The following is a 17,244-nucleotide window of genomic DNA, read 5'->3' as shown; positions in this document are numbered from 1 at the left end:
GTTCTCCTTGCTGTCTCTTTATTGCTTCAATAACTTCAGGCCATCTGAACTCAGCAGCTGAAAATGTGCAGAAGAATGTCGGAGTTCCCAACTGTCTGATCATGGCAAACAGATCTTTAGTTGTTTTCTCCCAGTATACTGGAGTCCCTCTCAGTGGCTGCATGAATCTGACTGCATCTTTATTTCTCACCAGTCTCTCAACCTCTCGTTTGTCTTGTAACATGCCCGAGGTTATCATGCGTCCATCTCTGGTCATAGTTTTACCTTTTCTCAGCTGTATCGTCATACTGTTATTAGCCAAGTGTATCTCTATCACAAACTGTGCAAAGAACAAGTAGTTTGGGTCTCTGGCAAAACGATCATCCACATTAAAAAGCCTTGACTTGAAATATCCACTTGGACTGACTTTAATGTGTCTCATTTGGTCCAAAGTGTTCTCACCCGTAGGAAATTGTACAGGGAATGACATGGATTCCAAATTTGGAGTCCTGAAGAAGCTAACTGGACTATTTCTCTGGGCAGGTGCCACACAATAAGTGTTATCACTGTAACAGAGGATCTCTTCTGATATGTCAAGAGGCTGAAGGCATGATTCTAAAGCAAACCCTCCATTTGGCAGATCACCTTCATCTCCATCATCTCTCTGCTGCTGTGGTTGTTCACATTCACAGTTCTGATCATTTTCAGGCTCATTTTCTACCTCACACAGTGCATTTCTCTCACACGTGTCAATTTCCATCAAATCTGCATCATCATAGTCATCCTGCCCCATGCTGACATCACTATCGTCATCATCATCATCATCCTCATCATCAGGAAGTGTTGGGTCACAGAGTTCTGCTTCATCTCTGATAGTAACGTCCTGATACTCTGGATGAACCTGCTTCAGTTTCAGTAATGCAGAGACTAGTTTAGGCCAGGTTACTGTCTGAAAAAGCTGATGCCCTCTGTAAGACAAACGTCTTTTCAGTTTCACTCTCATCACCTGAGACTCACTCCTCAGTCTGGGTAATGCATTGACTGTTTCTTGGACCTCAGATGGCACACACACAACATTTCCCCTGATCAGTCTTTGTCTGCCTCTTGGAAGAGGAACGATCTTAGCAAACGGTATGCACTTAGCAATCAAATGTCTTTCCAGAATATTCAGATCTGACAGTTCGCTGGGAATTTCAGACAACTGGAGTTTATTCGCTGCTGCGAGGCTTGGCATGCATCCTTTTTTTAGATGAGCGTGGCACGTGTGACAAATCCACTCTTTCCTTCTCTCATCAGGAACTGTGCATGGTTCATTTCTGCAGGCTTCATCACAAACATGAACATACTTTCCTGTCAGACACTGTGAAACCACATTAGGATTTTTGCCATAATTTGACCTTGTGCAGGTTCGTACCTGGTTGGGAAACGAGGCCTTATGACACACAGTGCAGACATAAGTGGGACCAGCCTTAATATTAGATCTGAACACAGATATGGCTTCATTGATCAACCTGTTCTCAACTGTCTCATGTTGCACACTCTGTACTTCTCTGGTCTCTGTTTGAGTGTTTCTTTTCATTTGTCTGTATTTTCTTTTAATGCTCATAGCACATCTCACATTATGCATCATCCTGAATGACTGACTGTTCCTGTATCTGTTTCTCATGAGTTTTTTCATCAGCTGTCTGTGTCTGATTCTGTATAGTCTGTCATTCCCATAACGTTGAGTAATATAACTTCTCTGCCTCTGTCGAAAGCTTTCACTCTGTCTGTAACGGTTTATTATGTACATCTTTTGTTTTTGTGAAAATCCTTCTTTTTCTCTGTAAGATCTCTTGATGTATGACTTTTGTTTCTCTCTGAATCCTTCTTTTTCTCTGTAAGATCTCTTGATGTATGACTTTTGTTTCTCTCTGAATCCTTCTTTTTCTCTGTAAGATCTCCTGATATATGACTTTTGTTTCTCTCTGAATCCTTCTTTTTCTCTGTAAGAGCTCCTGATGTATGACTTTTGTTTCTCTCTGAATTCTGCATTCTTTTGATATAACATTCTGATGCGTGATCTTTTCTTTTCTCTCTGCATTTCATTAGATTAATATATTTCCCTTTCTCTCCTTTTTTGATTCTCTTTTCTCTGGCTAGGTTTTTTTCTTGCCATCATTCTCCTTTTCATTTTTATCCTCTGCTGTTTACTAAGTTTGGACAGATTACATGAGATTCCCTTCAAACCATTATCTGGAAGATCACTGTGACAGATATTTGATCCACTGTGAGAAGCATCATTTGGAGGGCAAATGATTTCAACACATGCTTCATGTTCAACTTGGGCACAAGGAACTGTGTTCTGTTCTTGTCTCACAGATGCTGGAGAAGTGACATCAGTGGATAATTCCTCCAAAACATTGCAACAGAAATCATTAAGAACAATGGGCATCACTGAGGCAGATAAGTTTGGCTCATTCAGAGGAAAATTCTGTGATGGGAACGTTGTCATTTCAACTTGTTCAACATTTGTGTCAGCTGACATTTCTGGTGAAATGTTCTCAGACTGATCAGTGGCAGTGTGTCTGTATGATTCATTGACAGCTTCCTGTAACAGAGGAGGTGCATCAACAGCTGTGTGTCTGCAGTCTGTGTCTGAAACAGCATTTCTCTGGTTGGATGTGTTCACACTGTGAAATGACAGAGGCTTGATTTCATACATAGAAGATGACTGGATGTCAAACATTGTGTTGCACAACTTGATCCTGTCAATCATGTCTCTCAGATTTGTGAATTTCAGCATCACAGCAGTACCAAAGTTCAACAGCCTGGGTGACAGTGGCAGTCCATCTTTGTTCCTGGAGTGTGGGTCAAAGTATCCGTACTGACCAGATCTGCATCTGAAAACTGCGACACATAACCCTGCCATGATCAGCAGCCCATACTGTACATCTGATGACAAAAAGCTCAGTCCATGTTCAAGGCTGAGAAGCCTCTCTCCACCTCCAAATGTTCCATACACCGACTGCTGAGTCAAGTCCACCTGATACTTTGACCTGCGTGCACTAACTTCATCTGGAAGTTCATCAGATGCCAAATGGACACTGTTAGGAAACCTTTCTCTGGCCTGTCTGTACACAGCATCACCTTTATCCAGAACTAGGTCAAGATCTGCTCTGCTAATCTTTTCATTCTCATAAAGAAAGGACAGAAACACCAAACTGTTGGCCACACACTGACTGTTCCTGTATTTTCCATATTTTAATGAAGCCTGACTGCGTGAGGCACAGACATGTGTCACTGATGGCTGAGGTTCCACATTCACACTGTGTTGATGAGACGCTCCAGCTGCATCACGTCCTCTCTTTACCATGTCTGCATAAGATACCTGAGGCACACTCTGCTTTACCTGTTGGTCTTTATCATGCTGGAAAGCATTCATGACAGTGTTCCCATCAGAAACTGCACTCTGACCTCTGCTGTTTACCTGCTGTCCATCAGAAGACTCTCCAACACACACACCATCACTGTGATGATCTCTCTTTACAACCTCAGCATAAGATACCTTATGTGACACCAGAGTGCTGCTCTGACAGCTGATACCTTCTGCTTGTTCACTCCGAGATGCTTTCTCCTTCTGCCACCTGAGCTTCTGAGCCTGAGAACGCTGACCCTTCCTTGGCATTGTTGCTTCAAAACCTCAAAGCTTACTTTACTTGTACCGATGTCACCAACACACTCAGGTTGTTGTGATATTTCAAATGCAGCTTTGTTTAGTTTATCAATATCTACCAGTTAATTTATTTAATTAGTAATTTTACATGCAATACTTAATGACAAAAAATATGAAAGTAGAAAAGGTTTGTTGTCAAATGTATGGAAAATATTAAGAATGTAAATGTATAACTTATGTACACTTATGTCAAGATCAATTTTATTTCATGCATTTACAACTCAAGAACAGCTTTTATTGGACAAAACAGTAAATATCCAGAAGATAAGTAATATGTTTTAAATAGTCACACCACAGAGAAAAGAATTATTAAGAAAATATACAAACTCAAAATGAAGTATAATTTGTCTTGATGTTCAACTTTTATGAGCAGACAAAAAAAAAAAATATGGTAGTTAGAGTTTTACTAATAAACTACATTCATTGGGTGAAATTTCTCAAAGAATCAAATTTGCGTCACAATATTTTAAACTTGATGTCAAACTTCAATGTAAAAATGTACAAATAGTTTTCCAGCTTAAAAGATGATCACAGTTTATAGAAGAGAGGCTGACAGAACAGTGAGACTCTCAGATTTCTGAAACAGCAGGACCAGGTTCCAATCAACCTCGGTTTTCCAAAGCAAATCTGGTTCTGAGAACGTTGAGCCAAAGCAAATCTGTTGAGCCAAAGCAAATCTGAAGAGCCAAAGCAAATCTGTTGAGCCAAAGCAAATCTGAAGAGCCAAAGCAAATCTGTTGAGCCAAAGCAAATCTGGTTCTGAGAACGTTGAGCCAAATCAAATCTGGTTCTGAGAACGTTGAGCCAAAGCAAATCTGGTTCTGAGAACGTTGAGCCAAAGCAAATCTGGTTCTGAGAACGTTGAGCCAAAGCAAATCTGTTGAGCCAAAGCAAATCTGAAGAGCCAAAGCAAATCTGTTGAGCCAAAGCAAATCTGAAGAGCCAAAGCAAATCTGAAGAGCCAAAGCAAATCTGTTGAGCCAAAGCAAATCTGTTGAGCCAAAGCAAATCTGGTTCTGAGAACGTTGAGCCAAATCAAATCTGGTTCTGAGAACGTTGAGCCAAAGCAAATCTGGTTCTGAGAACGTTGAGCCAAAGCAAATCTGGTTCTGAGAACGTTGAGCCAAAGCAAATCTGTTGAGCCAAAGCAAATCTGAAGAGCCAAAGCAAATCTGAAGAGCCAAAGCAAATCTGAAGAGCCAAAGCAAATCTGTTGAGCCAAAGCAAATCTGGTTCTGAGAACGTTGAGCCAAATCAAATCTGGTTCTGAGAACGTTGAGCCAAAGCAAATCTGGTTCTGAGAACGTTGAGCCAAAGCAAATCTGGTTCTGAGAACGTTGAGCCAAATCAAATCTGGTTCTGAGAACGTTGAGCCAAAGCAAATCTGTTGAGCCAAAGCAAATCTGAAGAGCCAAAGCAAATCTGAAGAGCCAAAGCAAATCTGGTTCTGAGAACGTTGAGCCAAATCAAATCTGGTTCTGAGAACGTTGAGCCAAAGCAAATCTGGTTCTGAGAACGTTGAGCCAAAGCAAATCTGTTGAGCCAAAGCAAATCTGAAGAGCCAAAGCAAATCTGTTGAGCCAAAGCAAATCTGAAGAGCCAAAGCAAATCTGAAGAGCCAAAGCAAATCTGAAGAGCCAAAGTAAATCTGAAGAGCCAAAGCAAATCTGGTTGTGAAATTAGATAGAGGGGGTAGATGGATACAAGATAGAATGTCCAAATATCAGATAGAGGGGGTAGATGGGACAGGAAAGACAGAATGTCCAATAATGATAGGGACAATGAGAGGAGACACGTTGAACAGGAAGACATGGAGAAAACAATAATTAGACATTGTTGATAGCAGAAAACTAATCTAGCATTCCGTTGCATAAGCTGTAAAGAGTTAAACATTTAATGGCTTCAAATAAACAGAATATGTAAAAAGTTAATAAATAAATCACTTTTTAGGCCAGTAGTTTCCAGATGTACCATGGTACCATGAAATGTGGACTGATTAAAATAATATCAGACCCACTGACTTGTTCAACATGAAGCAGAACAGTACAGAACTGATCACTGTGATCACTGCACAACATGTTCTGCTCACATTACACCCTGATTTCTGCCTTTAGTGATGTTCCATTAAAACTGTCAGCTTTCCACTGTTAGACTGCTGCTGGGACCTGTTCTGATCCATTTTACAGGCAGAACAGCTCAGCTCACATGGCTCTGACATGACTTCAGTCAGTGTTTACAGCTTTGTATTTACTATATTTATATTCAACTCAGCAGTTGTGTTAAACCACAAAACACTGATTAAAATGTGAAACACTTCTACACTCAGTGATGTGATGGACTGAACCTCACGGACTAGAATTCTGCTCACCAGCCAAGCAGGAGTTCTGGTCCGGTTCTCTCTGCGTCTGAGTTCACTCTGAGTCTGAGAGGAGAAACAGTTTATTAGTAGCTGATCAGAAGACTCTGAACACACACATCATCTGATCTCACAGCTGATTGGTTCTGCTCTTGTCTGTACAGGATGAGCTTTGGTCCAGACTTTTGTGGAGTTGAAGTAGTTAAATGTTGTTGGTTGATGATCACTTCAGAGAGTCTGAATGTGTTCATGATCAGAAACATGGAAACTTTCCCAGTTCTGCTCACAGAGACCATCCAAAGCTTTGGGGATCAGAGATCAGGTGGAAATCAGAGCAGTAACACATCAGCTGTGAAATCTGTTCTCTGACTAATGATCAATGTTTCACTTCATTCATGCAGTTTGAGAAGGACAGGTCTGCCAGATGTTACACAGCTGCACACTGACAGGAAGCAGAGCAGCTATCAGGAACACATCCATCAAATAACTAACTGTTTGTCCTCACCAGTCAGGAGCAGGAGCAGGGGTCAGAGTTCAGGTAGTCTAAAGAAAGGAGGAAAAAATTGTTGCCAGTTAAATTCTTCCAGTTGAGGACACAGCAGGTTCACCAACAGGGGGGCAATAAAACACCATGTAATGACACTGCAGCTTAAATTGTGTGTCACTGGGACATGGAGCTGCTGTTGTTGTTCAGCATCCAGAACATTTAAAGAGCACAGCTGTGATGTCATTTCAGCTTTATTTCCAGAGAAAATGACTGATGAGACAAAGTTAGAAGCAGCACAAAGTCCCATCTTCTATCAGCTGCCCTGCAGTGAACGTCATGTGCTGAGCTGCTGCGATTGGCTGCTTTATCTGTCAATCACTGACACCACCCACAGGAACAGGACAGTAAAGTGGGGGTATCCAGATGTGAGGAAATACTTGTTGCTGACATGGGAGACTCGTTGAGACAGTTGAAATATTTCAGTCTGAATGGAAAGTTTGGACTAAAACTGTCTGTTAAACATGCATCAATGCACACAGTTTAATCATCACCAGTCCACACATCCATTCAGTATTTCCAGGTGAGTTTCTGAATACAACAGAAAATCTACCAACAAAGTGAAGATGTTTCCTAAAAGCTTCAGTAAGTGTGGACAGAATATTTCTGTGTTCATTAAATGTCTGTTCAGGAGGAAATTCACTCACAAACTCTGATGTAACCCAAACAAAGTTCATCTGATCAGAGTCCAATGATCTTTAAATACAAAACATATTAACTCAATCGGCTTATGTGATCTACGGCCTGTTTAACTTTACAGTAACTCTGTACTTACCAGCCAAAGCAGCGATCAGGTTTCTCTCTCAGTCTGAAAAAAGACACAGTCTGTTAGTTATGAGTGTAAAGAGTGAATCTACCCGAACCACAGAACACAGAGAGTACTGCTCATTGTCAGCTGTCTCTGACTCTCTGATCTTTTACATTCAAGAATTTAAATAGATGAGGTGGCTCGGGCATCTGATTAGGATGCCTCCTGGGCGCCTCCCTGGTGAGGTGTTCCGGGCACGTCCCACTGGGAGGAGACCCCGGGGAAGACCCAGGACACGTTGGAGACGCTGTCTCTCAGCTGGCCTGGTCACTCAATTCACTATCCCTTCAACATCACCACTCTTAATTAATTCTTGAAACATCTTCCAAATGTTATAGAATTCTGAAGCTCTCTAACTGTGTACGTCAGTTTCTCAAGTGCCAGACTTCAGGTTAAATTAGTTAACCAGAAATCGAGAGAGGGGCAACCAACACTCCTCCAACATAAGGCATAACATAATCTATAGATTGTTTGGCCTGTAGTAAGCAGAGATCAACCATATTTCTCTCTTTAGCAGACAAAGGGCTGTTGTCAGGATAAATGCCTAATATACATAGCTTAGGACACAAGGGTATTGGGCAAGATGTAGCCCGGGACACATATTTTAACAGAGATCCAGAATTTTTGAGTCTCGACACATTTCCACAAACACTGATATAAAGTACCCTGATGTACATTACACTTATAATACAGATCAGGTATCTTAGGATCAAATTTATTTAATCTTACAGGGGAGATATAAATCCGCATTAGCCAGTTAAATTGTACTAATCTTAAACGGGCATTGATAGTTTGAGTATGTGTCTTTGAACATATTCTACTCCACTCATTTAATGAGGCGTCTATTCCTAAATCAAGTATCCACTCCAGTCTCTTACTACCTGAGTTATCATGACGGTTATCTACCAGCATGTTATAAAACTGTGAAACCAATTTTTTTCCAAAACAGTTCTTTGAAAGAAATTATTCTAATGTGGACATTGGAGGTTGCTGCACTGAGTTCTTTAACTGTGCAAACTTCACAGTACTTAAAAAAGTGTTTCTGAGGAATATCCAACTTTGCTATTAACTCGTTGAATGACATCAGTGTTATCCTTGTATGCATCTTATAACTTTATAATACCTTTGTTCAACCATGCTTTAAAGCCGGCTCTTTCATTAATAATATAGTTATTAGTGTCGTTATTACTAACTTCTCTGCTCAGACTCATAGGAGACGTGCTTGTTTGCTGCCGTTTCCATAGCGATAGCGGCTTGCCACAGAAATTTATATAAAAAAAAAAAATTCAGTGTGAGAAATAGAATGTGTGGCAGGAGAGCGTGACAAAAGACCGAAAAGCGTGGCTGTCACGCTCAATGCATCAGACTTGAGAGCCCTGCTGCCAGTATCATAAAGTCCAGTTCAAGTGTGAGGTGTGTACCGCCATAGCGAAACTGAGGAGAACTGTCAAATCGGACACAAATATGGCGGCGTTCTCATCGGCGTGACGTCTGTGGTAGTCATGAATACACGAATATAAACAGCTTTTACTTTATTATTCATGGTTAAACTAACTGAACAGAGGCTAGAACTAATAGTTTTAAGTAAGCATAGACCAGCATGAATACATTCAAATGTTAAGTCCTCGTAAGCCATCTTAGACACAGCCATAAGACCAGTTTTAGACAATTTATAAAGCGACCGTTAGCATTGAGGCTAATGGTCGCTAACCGTCATTAGCCAAAAGCAGTCAAGCTCATGAACAACACATTTTGCTGTTTGTTGGTTTATTTTTATATGTCTTAAGCCAAAAGCAGTTATGTAACTTATTTAAACAGCAAAAGTGTGCCACAGCTCATAACATTTGCATTTGCGACAGACCGAGCTCGAGAGCTACTTACCTGAGCAGACGTTGAAGAAGAACAAAGTGCGTCGCGGATGATGACGCAGGTACAAGAAGAGACGTTCAAGGTCACTTGGAAAATCTACATACAAGTGATGACCTGTAGTGCAAATGCTTAATATGCTTAAGATGTCCGCCCTTCCTGATTCTGATGGAGGTTTCTTCCTGTTAAGAGGGAGTTTTTTTCTTTTCACAGCTACCTCTGCACACTCAGGAGGGAGATAGGATCGGAGATAAATTTCACAGCAATTTCCTTGTCAAGGTCACTTTTTTAACTGGCTCCATATGAATTGAACTTATTTGGAATTTAATTCATTTGATTGGATTTGATTATCAGTGGATTGTAATGAATTGGACTGTCATAGGCCTGAATGGTATCTTTGAAGTACTCTGAGATGACATTTGTTGTGATTTGGCGCTACATAAATAAAATTATTAATGAACACGTAACATGTAAATATGTGTATCATACAAAATTGAAAGTACTGAAACATATCTTTATTGAAATGATAAATCAAGTCTGATTCTGTCCAGGGTGTCTCAAAGCACTTTTGCCTCTGTCACTATGCACTGTGTTCTACAGAAATTCTTGCTTGTCACTAGTATTGCAAGAACTGAACCTCGTACTACTAGATGTGTCAATATTTTTGACGGGTACTGTGTACCAGTATATCATGTATATATACGCACACATATTTGTATGTGTCACTGTCTCTCTGCACTAGTCAACTGCACTCACCTGTTCTCCTCCCTTTATAAGCAGGTCGGCTAGCCCTATTTCTCTACCAGGTTGTCTGCAACCTGAACCTCAGCACATTAAGTCTTTTGGCTTTCTGCACCTGCTCTGTTTCTCTGCCGTTCTTGAACCTGTGTATGACCCAGTTTCTGTATAGTTTGATTGTAATGATTTTGGGTTGGACTGTTTAGGAATGTCCAAAATCGGTCCTCAAGGGCCGCTGTCCTGCAGCTTTGAAAGATTGTTAAGTTCTGCACAAGCCTGCTAATGATGCACTAAATCAGGTGTGTTCGAAGCAGTGAAACATCTAAACATATCTTGCAGGACAGTGGCCCTCGAGGACCGGATGTGGATGACCTGCCCTCCTTCTGCATTAACCTCCCTGATGTCAAAGCCTTGCTCTGGTTCAGCCACGTCTCTACCTGGAACTCAGTTAACCAGCATTCTCCAGTCGTCTACTCGCCTGCAGATTCCTGCATGAACACTCCTGTAATTCCCAAGCCTTTTCATATCCAAACATCAAACATTATTTTGATCACTCCGCCAATTCTCATGTGTCCAGGCTCACCTGAGGAATGGTCTTGATCCTGCTGTTATCAGCCGCTGGTCTTGGATTCTCCTGCAGTCATTCTTGTGTCAAATGTACAATAAACCTTTAAAACTTTCAGAATGCCTCACAGGTTTTTTTTTCTTTTTTGGGAGTCCTTCTGACCATACTTGTTACAAATGAGTGTGCTAAAACAGTACAGCTGAATCAAATTCTGAAATTAATATCATTTTATTTAAAGTTTTAAATTCAAACAGAACATTCAACAAAAGTGGTGGAACAATAAACAAAGGAACAATTTTTTTAATTTAATTTTTACAAAATTTAATGACACACTTAAAATTACTCCAATGTGGAGGGTTTTTCTATTGCAGCAATGTCGGTAACTCTCCTCCCAACATACTTAATATTTACATAAAGTTTGCCTTTTTCAAGGCAAGCCTCGAATGGCTCCCATACACTCTCCTGTATGTCCAGGAGAGCTTTGTTGGACAGGAGGACCTCCAGTTGTCCTTCTGTGCTGCCCTCCGTCACACCCAGGACCTCCACCCCAAGTGCCTCCTCAGTCATGGTCACCATCTGCCAAAAGAAGTAATACTTCTGTCTCATGACATGTTGCAATCAAATATTAAACTCTTTTCTTCTTCTTTTTAATTTCAATGACATCATTTGTCCCTTTATATCTGCATGGTACATTTCAGTGTTGAAAAAGACAACCATTTACATGGCTTAATGAAATATACTCAATGTCCTGTCATGATCTGCTCAGGAGGTTAAAACCTAACAAGGACACCTATGATTGTATACCTAATTCAACACGTTCAAGTGTCTTTTCACATTATCCTGACTATTGGTCTGTATTAACTACACATACTTCTGTTAAAATAGATGATTATAAATTTAACCCACATTTATTTCCATCAATGTCCTTGTTGTTAGGAAGTAATTGCGATTTACCTTTATGTTGGTGTGGGCAGTTGACTGCAGCTGGTCACCCCCTGCAGCCGGTCTTGTTTTTAGGTGAGAAAACCTAAAGGTGCTGCCAAGCATCAGCTGCTCAACCGCAGCATCACGCCACAGGTTGATGGTGACATCAGATTTATCCTGGAAATAACACAGAATGATATATTAGAAGTACATATGACTTCTACTTTATAAGTATATGCTTTGAAAGATGGGGATCTGGAGGTAAAATGGATCAAGATTGAGAAGAGTCTCATTTATTTGGTAATGCTAAAGCCTGAAGTTCTCTGGAAGAAAACAATGAATAAGAGTTTTGAAAATCATGATAATGAATTATATTCAGTATGTGTAACCATGTCTTTGCTTTCTGCTACAACACTTTTATAATTCAACACACACATTCTGATATTGAGCAGGTCCTCGCGTTCACTGATATTTGTTGATCTAAAGATATTACAGTTAACGTATTCAGATTTTTAGCAATCCAACAAACCTCCAACATGTAATTTAACTGCTAAAGTTTCAGCCACTCCCACTAAGCAATGCTGTGATATATTACATGGTTATAGTGAGCAACACACATTATAATGCAGAAAATGCTTTAAAAAAGCCATTTCTATTGTGTTTGGCAGGAAACTGTTTAAATGCTTGGCAGCATGGAGCTCTTTGAAAGTACTGTCAACTTTGTATGACAACTCTCTTTTTCAAGAATGATGAAGCAGGCAATTTTGCCTTTTTTAACTGAAGGGGTTGTCCCTGTCTCATCCTCACATTCTCGTGTCTTACCTGCCGGAGCTTCAGCTCCCTAAGTGGCACCTCCTCTCTCCCACTGCGGACTTTCTTTACCGCTGAAAGCTGACAACCACAAGGTAAATCACTTACTGATTTAATTAGACCCAAACATTTCACTGTGACATTTAAGTAAAAAAAACATTTATAATATTGGTCTGGTTAAAGAAAAAACTACAGAAGATCCATTCTTTAAGATTTTTACTGTATTACTTTGTCTATCTAAAAACTTAATATGTCTGAATTACAACATGATAAGCTAAGTACACAGACTGAAAGTGCTGGGAATGTAAATTTAGTGTATTAATGTTATGAACAGAATCAGCATACTTGCACAATTTCCCCCTCCACTGTGAGGAGGTCCTTGCTGCTCTTCAGGTCCTGCAGTGTTGTCTGTAAGGACGGGGGACAGAGGAGGGCTGTCGCCTGCTCCATAAGCCCGTCCTTACAGACAACAGGCGAGCTCCTAAAGAATCTGGTGTCCTTTGTCACCCAAATGTAGTAAGGCGGGGACTCTCCCCGCAAGGAGTACCCCCTCATTATATAATGTTTCCCCTCCTTAATCTTGGAGGACAACTCCTCAAACATTGTCACTTTTGTGACGGTCTCCCCATCTGTGATGGCCACAAGTTTATTTATTTTTGTGGTTTTGGCCACTGCAGAGCTCTCCCTGAAGTCCCACGCGATGACTCGCGGCTGATCCTTCATAAGCAGGATCTTTATCTGCAGCTCAGCGGGCCTGTAATAGGGGCTAGGCTTGGTGGTCCAGAGGGTCGCTCTCAGTGCCATTCTGTAATTGCAATAGAAAAATAATGACTTGACATGTGACTCATGTAAATGTACCTACATACACATACATATACATATATAAGTTTGTGTGTGTGTGTGTGTGTATATGTATGATACTACTGTTCAAAAGTTTGGTGTCAGTCGGACAATTTTGTATTTTCTATGAAAACTCACTTTTATTCATGAAATGAGTTGCAAAATGAATACAAAATATAGTCAAGTCATTGACAAGATAGAAATAATGATTTTTATTTGAAATATTAATTTTGTTCTTCAAACTTTGTTTTTGTCAAAGAATGCTGTATTTGCAGCAATTGCAGCATTGCAAACCTCTGGCATTCTAGCTGTTAATTTGTTGAGGTAATCTGTACAAATGAAGACATTAACCAGATGTTTCCATCTAGAATAGTAATTTACCACATAAACAATGTATAGAGGGTATTTCTGATTAATTTAATGTTATCTTCATTGAAAACAGTGCTTTTCTTTGAAAAATAAGGAAATTTCTAAGTGACCACAAACTTTTGAACAGTGTTGCTCAAATATGTATTAATGTATTAATATAATGTGTATATGTACACACATTCTCAAACAATGCATAAAAAGGTCTATTACTACTGAGTTTGTGCATTTCCCATGAGCACCTGTGACTACGTTATTCTGAAATGCCATCTTTGTAGTTAAAATAAGTTAGACCAAAATTCCCGCCTCCATTTCCCATCATACATTGCTGCGCTGAGTAGTTAATTTTTGTCCGGTCTTTTTCGCGGTGTGTAAAATGGCTCACCAATAATGATACTGAATGGGTTGGCAACATATTTAAGATTCGTTTTGTTAAATCTTTTAAAGTAAACGTTTAGCCCTGAATCAAATTAAATACATAAATTAAATACAAAACCACTATACAAGAGACCACGGTCTTCATTTAAGTTTCTGGAGAATCAGTGAGAACTGCGCGAACTAATGTTCTGTCTCGTGCGCCCCCTGTGGCTTATAAAGATAAATTATGTTTTTATAAAATATGGCCCTCGATTTATATCTACTTTTTCCAATCATTAACCTTTGTAGAAATAGTTATGAATGAATAAATCGAACTTTACAATTAGTTTAAGTCCGATGTGTGTCGGCGTAACTGGGAGGCTATTTAAGCTAGTTAGGAAAAAATCTTTATCTTCTAACTGGCGTTACCCAACTATAAATCCCTTAAAAAATCTTAGTAATTATTTTTGTGAAGTACACACTATACTCCAATAGTTAATGAAACATACAGATACAGGTTCTGGCAAGAAATGACTTTTGAAAAAACGAACTTACCTTATTAATTTGATGCGGAGCTCCGACTGTAGAGTCTTCAAAATGTCCCCTGCTGTGACTGTACACTGTACATATACTGTATGTAAAGCCCTGTCGGCAACCTTTTGATCTTCAACGGCGGGAAAAGCTACCTTACTATACAGAGTTTTGAAAGGCTTTTGGACTTTTCTATTTGTATCTCTATTCAATGTGTACAAAATAATATTCATATCTATCTATCTATCTTTCTATCTGTTATTTTTGCTTTTATTTTATTACAAATATATATATATATATATATATATACATATATTTAGTATAGAAATAGAAATATACTTTATTCATGGGGGAAATTAAAATTAGTCAACTAGCTCAAAAAAATATAAATATTTACAATGATTGCATACTAGACAAATAGTATATACATATATATTGCATATACATATGCATATGAGAGAGGTGTGTGTATTCTAATTAGCATATATATGAATATTAGCAAATCTTTAAATATGTTCATATTTTCCATGCATCTGACAAGCAAACTTTTTCTACTTTCATGTTTTTTGTAGTTAAGCATTGCATGTAAAATTACTGACTTAATCAATGAACTGGTAGATATTGATTGGACTTTGCATGTTCTCCCTGTGTATGCATGGGTTCTCTCCGGGTACTCCGGCTTCCTCCCACCGTCCAAAAACATGCATGTTAGGTTAACTGGAAAGAAATTTTGCCTTTGGAGTAAGTGTGAGTGTGTGTGGTTGTTTGTGTCGTTTGTCTCTGTGTGGCGCTGTGATGGACTGGCGACCTGCCCTAGGTGTACCCCGCCTCTCGCCCGATGACTTCTTCTTAAGTGGATTAAGCGGGTATAGAAAATGGATGGAGGATGGGTAGGTTTTGATAAACTAAACAAAGCTACATTTGAAATATCACAACAACTTGAGTGTGTTGGTGACGTAAAGAAAGCTTAGAGGTTTTGACGCACAGCAACAATGCCAAGGAAAAGTCACAGCTGAGTGGACTATTTAGTATCTCCCGACCGGACAGATGCATAAAACAGTCGCAAAATGTCACTGAGAGTAGGGGCAGAGTAGCTTTCAAAGTTGATGTCCATGTCTTTGTCAGCGAGGAAGTGTTTTTGTGGTGGTTTTCTTTATTTATCTCGTCCTTGTCATCCTCTAATTTGTTAAATTCCTCCGGTGTCACCTCCTTGTGTCGCTACTTCTTTTTATTTTCTTCTTCTGCTGCATCCGAATCTTCAAAGTTATCAAATTCACCAAATAAGTTCCCCACTGGGGTGAATAAAGTATATTCTATTCTATTATATTCTATTCTATTCTATGTACAATTACTAAAAGGCTACAGTGACATGAATGAATGAAACTGAAATTTAATTTGTTGGAGGAGGATCTGTACCAAAGCCAAAACATTTTGTCTTGCTGCAGCCATTGTCTCATTCTTTGTAAATAGGTCTTACTTAGTTAGCAGACCTCTCCAGGACTTTTAAACTCTGCTAGAGTTAGGTGCGACTTTTAAGCCTAAAGTCCTTTGTGAAAAAAATTAAGAGTCCTAAATTTAAGACTGACACGCCCATTATTTTTTAGCAGTTTCTCTTAAATTGGCCAGTTAGGAGCTACTTTTAGCCCTAAGGTTCTTTGTGACTGGTCAGTATGGACACTTTGACCCACACGCCTGGATCAAAAATGGAATACCAATGTCACCCAGGCTGTTGAACGTTGGTCCTGCTGTTATGCTGAAATCCACACATCTGAGTGACTTGATTGACAGGATCAAGTAGTACTACACAATGTATATGAACTCAAGCCTCTGTCATTTCACTGTGTGAACACATCCAACCAGAGAAATGCTGTTTCAGACACAGACTGGAGACACACATCTGTTGATGCACCACCTCTGTTAGATGAAGCTGTCAATGAATCACATAGACACACTGCCACTGATCAGTCTGAGAACATTTCACCAGAAACTGACACAAATGCTGTTCAATGACAGGTTGATGTTACCTTCCAAACACAGGCTTCTCCTGCACATGAGTTTATCTTGACAGCAGCAGTGATGAACCATGTTGTAGATGATCTTTCTGATGATGTAATGGAAGGTGTGTCCACTGATATCAGTTTAACATCTGCTGTTACACAACAAAATGTCTCATTCCCTCCTACCAGTAATGAAAAAGAAGCAACGAGAGAATTGAGTTTCCTTTCATCATATGATGCTTCTGACATTGAATACAACATTTCTTCCTCAACAATAAACAGAACTGCCACTGACCTGTCTTATACTGTACTGATGGGAATCTCCTGTAATGTTTTGAAAACATAGAAAGATCAAAATGAAGACGAATGGTTTAATTTAATTTAAAAAAGACAACACTGTAATGATTTGAAGCTGCTGGGAAAAAGGCAGAATAGCTTACATGGCTATAAAATGGCAGTAGTGTCATCAAAGAACAGCAGAAAACAACAGAATAATCTAAAGGAGAATGAAAATAAGTGAAAAGTCTTGAAATTTTACTGAGTCATCCTGAAAGAGTTAATGGAATGGGTATGCCATCTTAACTGGAACTTTAAATTGAATTTTAAAAGTGCAGAAGTGACAGCTTAAGAAGATTTCAACAGAGACATGAACAGTTCTCATGAAAAAGGTCAAAGGTTAAATATATCACCAGAACACTGATGTTAAATGGGAAACAGAAAAAACACACAGAGCTCCATCATATCTTAAAGATCTCATTGTAAGATATTTTCCTAAAAGAGCACTGCTCTCAGAGTGCAGGTTTACTTGTTGTTCCCAGAGTTTTCTAAAAGTAGAATGGGAGGTAGAA

The sequence above is a fragment of the Leuresthes tenuis genome, unplaced genomic scaffold (genome assembly GCF_036924035.1).
Source record: "Leuresthes tenuis unplaced genomic scaffold, fLeuTen1.0.hap1 SCAF_14, whole genome shotgun sequence".
Lineage (NCBI taxonomy): Eukaryota > Metazoa > Chordata > Actinopteri > Atheriniformes > Atherinopsidae > Leuresthes > Leuresthes tenuis.
The sequence above is the reverse complement of the archived record's forward strand: the minus strand, read 5'-3'. Positions refer to the sequence as shown.